At 42.8% G+C, this 5,877-nt stretch overlaps 2 pseudogenes; both read right to left on the bottom strand.

The window, feature by feature from the left end:
- Positions 1–2,990: 2,990 nt before the first annotated feature.
- On the bottom strand, positions 2,991–3,804 carry LOC141271658 (ATP-dependent DNA helicase pif1-like; annotated as a pseudogene).
- Positions 3,805–4,297: 493 nt separating this feature from the next.
- On the bottom strand, positions 4,298–5,454 carry LOC141271657 (uncharacterized; annotated as a pseudogene).
- Between the last annotated feature and the right edge of the window lie 423 nt (positions 5,455–5,877).

Here is a 5,877-nt window from a genome sequence, read left to right as displayed (position 1 = left end):
GAAATGAAAACCAAAATTTCATGATATTTCATGATCCATAATCTACTGCACAAGTTTTTATGTGCAGTCAGAACTCAAGATCCAAACCATTCATCCGTAAATCTTGAGAGATTTATCTTTCCAACATCATTTATGACCTGAGTACGGAACACTATGAGTCGTTACTCATCTGGATTCACATGTCAGAATGGCCTGTCATTGGCATAGGATATTGTCCAGTCATCCTAGAAGAAACTACACAAAAATATGAAGGTCAACTCAAGAACATTATATTATATTATTGAATCCAAGTAGGTTCACTCATTCTGATTTACATGCTGAGCTTGTGCTTCTTTGTAGCTAATACCTTAAAACCATCCATGAAAATATAAAGACAGTATCATAAGGGGTTTGAATTTTGATCCTGCAGAAATCAATAGAAGTGGTATTTTGAGTTAAATATGGAGAAAACTCTTCTTAAATTAGATTTGTTGAGGTATTTAACCTTTGAGGCAAATACACGTACATTTACATCGGGGGATGCTCTGCCTTCTTTCATTCTGTCATATATATAGACTAGCTATTGAACCCGTTCTACGCCGGGGTGGCGAGCATTTATATTGGTATATGACCTCCATCTTGTCATGTGCTGCTTCCATCCTGCGCCCTAATCTTGCCATCTGCTGCTCCCATCCTGCACCCCCATCCTGGTATGTGTTGCTCCCATCCTGTGGCCACATCCTGTCATGTGCTGCTCCCATCCTGCGCCCCCATCCTGTCATGTGGTGCTCCCATCCTGCGCCCCCATCCTGTCATGTGCTGCTCCCATCCTGCGCCCCCATCCAGTCATGTGCTGCTCCCATCCTGTGCCCCCATCCTGTCGTGTGGTGCTCCCATCCTGCGCCCCCATCCTGTCATGTGCTGCTGCCATCCTGCTTCCCCTTCCTGGTGTGTGCTGCTCCCATCCTGTGCCCCCATCCTGTCATGTGCTGCTCCCATCCTTCTCCCCTATCCTGTCATGTGCTGCTCCCATCCTGCCCCCTCATCCTGTCATGTGCTGCTCCTATCCTTCTCCCCCATTCTGTCATGTGGTGCTCCCATCCTGCTCCCCCATCCTGTCATGTGGTGCTCCTATCCTGCTCCCCCATCCTGCAGTGTGCTGCCCCCATCCTGCGCCCGCATCCTGTCATGTGCTGCTCCCATCCTGCGCCCCTATCCTGTCATGTGCTGCTCCCATCCTGCACCTCTATCCTGTCATGTGTTGCTCCCATCCTGCGCCCCCATTCTGGTATGTGCTTTTCCAATCCTGCGCCCCCAGTCTGTAATGTGCTGCTCCCATCCTGCGCCCCCATTCTGTAATGTGCTGCTCCCATCCTGCGCCCCCATCCTGTCATGTGCTGCTCCCATTCTGCGCCCCCATCCTGTCAAGTGCTGCTGCCATCCTGTGCCCCCCATCCTGTCATGTGCTGCTCCCATCCTGTGCCCCCATGCTGTCATGTGCTGCTCCCATCCTGGTATATGCTTACCCCATCCTGTCATGTGCTGCTCCCATCCTGTCATGTGTTGCTCCCATCCTGCGTCACCATTCTGGTATGTGCTTTTCCCATCCTGCGCCCCCAGTCTGTAATGTGCTGCTCCCATCCTGCACCCCCATTCTGTAATGTGATGCTCCCATCCTGCGCTCCCATCCTGTCATGTGCTGCTCCCATTCTGCGCCCCCATCCTGTCAAGTGCTGCTCCCATCCTGTGCCCCCCATCCTGTCATGTGCTGCTCCCATCCTGCGCCCCCATCCCGTCATGTGCTGCTCCCATCCTGGTATGTGCTTACCCCATCCTGTCATGTGCTGCTCCCATCTTGTCATGTGCTGCTCCCATCCTGCACCCTCATCCTGTCAAGTGCTGCTGCTGTCCTGCGCCCCCATTCTGTAATATGATGCTCCCATCCTGCGCCCTCATCCTGTCAAGTGTTGCTCCCATCCTGCGCCCCCATTCTGTAATGTGGTGGTCCCATCCTGCACCCCCATCCTGTCATGTGCTGCTCCCATAAAATAGTGCTTGAGTCAACATATGCGCATCTCACAATATCTGGTGCCATTTTCTTCCTGTGTCTGGGAATTTGCACACACAGTGTCTTCACTAAAATGGCATCATAGTGCAGTATGCACACGCTCTGACTCAGGCACCACACTGCACAGGCGCCACCCATTTTGGCTTTGAACAGAAAGACACATTGACTGTTATATATAACATTTTAAATTTTCTTAAACTATTAGCTGGAAAAAAAATTATTGTGCAAAAAGTTCTCTGTAAACAACATTTTTGGTGTAAACTCTGTGGTCTTTCTTTAAGTTGCCTTATTGATCAGTAGCAAAAACTTTGACTTTGACTTGTTGGAAGGATTTTGTCCTTGAAAAGGTGACAAAGTTGGCCATAGCTGAAGGCTGGAGATGGCAAATATATACCAACTGAATCCAGTGTTTTCCCTTGACTTTTGTTGATGGTCATACCATAAGCAAGTCTTAAGGGAAACTGTTTTCATTTTAAAGTAAAAGGAAGATCAGGATCGCTTGGAGCCAGAATAACTCTGGGAATGAATACCCTTGTACCTTCAAATGATCCGGTGAGGATTTCACAGTCAATGACTTTTGACATCATTTGCTTCACAACCATTCTGGTGCCATTGCAAAGACCTCTTCTTGAGTTAAGGTTTCTTAATAGCATGACTACTGCTCCAACTTTCAAATGTAATCTATGAGGAGGCATACCACCAGGTGTTAAGCAGTTTAAGAACTCCATTGGATAGTTTGCTGCTTCCTCAGCATTTGTAGCATCTTGCTGAATGGAATCAATACTGGTGTAGCATTTCAATTCAGACTGAATTCGCTAAGAACATTTTCATTCAGTTCATGTGAATGTTGGAGTTAGGATTGCATGCTTTCATCTTCTGGTTGCATGACTCGAGGAAAAAAAGCATCAACAATACATCCATTTTCAATGTAGACAGAAGGAATTTAAAAGATACTTTCCTCTAGTCCTGGTTCTTGAAATTTTCCATCTCCAAGGTTTAAAAGCCATTGGAAAAAGCCTTGATGTTCTTGGGGGACATTGTCCCCATTGGCACGCATGTTTTGGTCTAATTTGAGGACTTCAATATTCCTCCAACAATTGCTATTCTTCATACATGCTGAAATTATTTCGGTTCTGCGAGCCATTTGGCACAACAGGAAGGATTTGTCGAAAATCTCCACCAAAAACAAACACCGCACCTCCCAACGTTTTTTTGGAGGGAACTTTTGGATCTTCAGCCATGAGTTCTTTGTAGAAGGTGTCAACTGCATTTACAGCATGAGCTGGAGCCATAGAAGCTTCGTCCCAAATTATGAGTTTGGCGTTTTTCAACTCATTGGCAGTATTGCTGCCATGACGAATATTGCACGTCGACGTTTCATTAATTGCTATAGGCAGTTTGAACAGATTATGGGAAGTTTGGCCTCCTTCCAGCAAAGTAGCAGCAATGCCTGTAAATGTACATGGCAAGACTAATTCATTTTTGCTCCGAACGTAATGCATGATTGTATTATACAGGAATGTTTTACCACTTCCACCAGGTCCGTCAATAAAAAATAGACGTTTTTCCAAGTTGGGATTCTCAAAAGCTTCTCTGATTTTTTTCGAAAGCCTTTCGTTGTACTGGGTTTAAGATTTGGAATTTCTCCTCAAACAAAGCCTTTTCCGAAACAGGGTCATAATATTTGCCAGAATTGATTGGATCATCATACTTGCCAACAGGAAGTTGTATGCGAAAATCTTGTAATGACTTTCCATGTGTCCATAACACAGACTCAATTTCTTGTAATGGAGGGAAACATCTGGTATAGTCTCCCATGAGATTTTTATTGTGCTTTTGAAACAATGCTGCAGCATTAGATGGCTCACACATGATGTAAATAAATGCAAACAATTGTCTAAGTTGTATTGGCATTTGATAAGTGGCAGCTTCTGTTAGGCAAGTATCCCATTCAGAGTCATCATCAGTTAACTCTCTTGCAATACAGGCTTCTTGGAAAGTAGCAAAATGGTTTCCTTCAGTTGTTCTGAGATCCTCAAAAGATGTTGCGCCTCCAACAATGAGAAGGAGAATTTGGAGAAAGTATTTTTCTCTGTCTAATGGACTAACGTTAAACATCCTGCCAATTATGGTTTTATGACATTTGCAACGTGGTTTCCATTTAACATTTTTTTCATCCCAAGTGTAATGTTCAGGAATTTCAATGTATAAATATTGTTGGGCATTAGAATCTTCCTGATTCAGTTTAAATCAAGCAAGAAGTTTAGACTTGGTGTTTTTCTGCTGCACCGCTTCAGCTTCTTTACCTGGTATAGCGCATATTGTATACTTGTCCTCAAGGTGGACATTTAATCTTTCCATATGATCAGTTTGATGGTGCATTTTATATTCCCTGAGTCTCCAACATGCTTCAGGTGCACTTACATATTGAGTTTCTAAGTAATTTTTTACTTCATCCCATTCAACCGTGGCTTCTTGTTCTGTGGCAGCAGTAACAAGCTGGATATTTGCACAATCATGCCCTTTGTAAATGTATTTGAATAAATATTTTACACTTTGTTTATAACTGCAAATCTCAACGTTTATGTGAGCATTGTATTTTAAGGAAAGATAAGGACTGTAAGGTCCAACCCATCTATTATCAACCCTGTTTCCACCAAGTTCAACATAGTTGTTATCATCCCAAAGTTGATATTTAGGGTATCCATTTACATTGCTATTAGTTTCGGAACAGAAATCCTTGGGAAACCTTTAGTACAGTTCCCATTGTCCATGCATGGTGCTTTTGAATTAAGTGAACCACATGGACCGTGTATCATGCAGGATATTACAGTTTCATAAAGCTTCAGATGAGTGTCTTTGTGCGGGAGCTCTGCACAATCTTGTCAATACTTTCTTTTTTCCCAGGCTTTGTATTCCTGGGCCATAAATGCCAATATGTGTCCATGAGGAAGCCCTCTTTTTTGGAACTCAGTTACATACACCATACCATTAACACATCCAAATCTGTGGTATGTGGTGGTTAGGTCTCCAAGTAGCAATTTTAGTTTCATGTTAAATACTCGAGCTACTAAATCGGGCCTGTCGCATGGTTGCTGACTGGGAAGTAAGTTTTCCCTGATTTCCCTCCATTTTGGATTGCACGTTACTGTTACAAATAGGTCTGGTTTGCCATATTTCCTGACCATTGCCATGGCATCTTGGTAGTTTTGTGCCATATTTCTTGGACTTCCTTGGAAAGTTGATGGCAATATGACTTTTTTTCCAGGTAGGATATTTATGTTCATAAAACGGTGATTGGTCACGAATTGGTGAAGGATGTCATATTCTTCAGCTCTTTCAGTGCTTTGATTTTTGCACACCCAATTCAAATGGTTTGCCTCAGTTTTGCAATAGGCATCAACCATAAATTGGTGTGTCAGCTTTCCTGCATTAAGGAACTGGTTAAAAGTACCATCACAAATGGAAAAGTGGTATGAATACCATTGAAGTTGAGTCACATTCCCTCGACCAACTGTTTTTTTTAGTTCTGTAGTCAACAAAGCAAAAGGTGGCTACTTTGAAGAACCTAGAATATAAGACATATTTTCAGTTGTTTCACACTTCTTTGTTAAGTATATAATTCCACATGTGTTAATTCATAGTTTTGATGCCTTCAGTGTGAATGTACAATTTTCATAGTCATGAAAATACAGAAAAATCTTTAAATGAGAAGGTGTGTCCAAACTTTTAGTTGTCACTGTATATATAAATATATATATATATATATATATATATATACATATGTATATATATATATCCGCTGACGTTTTTTGTGCGTGATTGCACCG

The sequence above is a fragment of the Phyllobates terribilis genome, unplaced genomic scaffold (assembly GCF_046119375.1).
Source record: "Phyllobates terribilis strain yellow unplaced genomic scaffold, ASM4611937v1 Scaffold_5__5_contigs__length_657084704, whole genome shotgun sequence".
NCBI classification, from domain to species: Eukaryota; Metazoa; Chordata; class Amphibia; order Anura; family Dendrobatidae; genus Phyllobates; species Phyllobates terribilis.
Note: the sequence above shows the minus strand (reverse complement) of the source record. Positions and strands in the feature narration are given on the sequence as shown.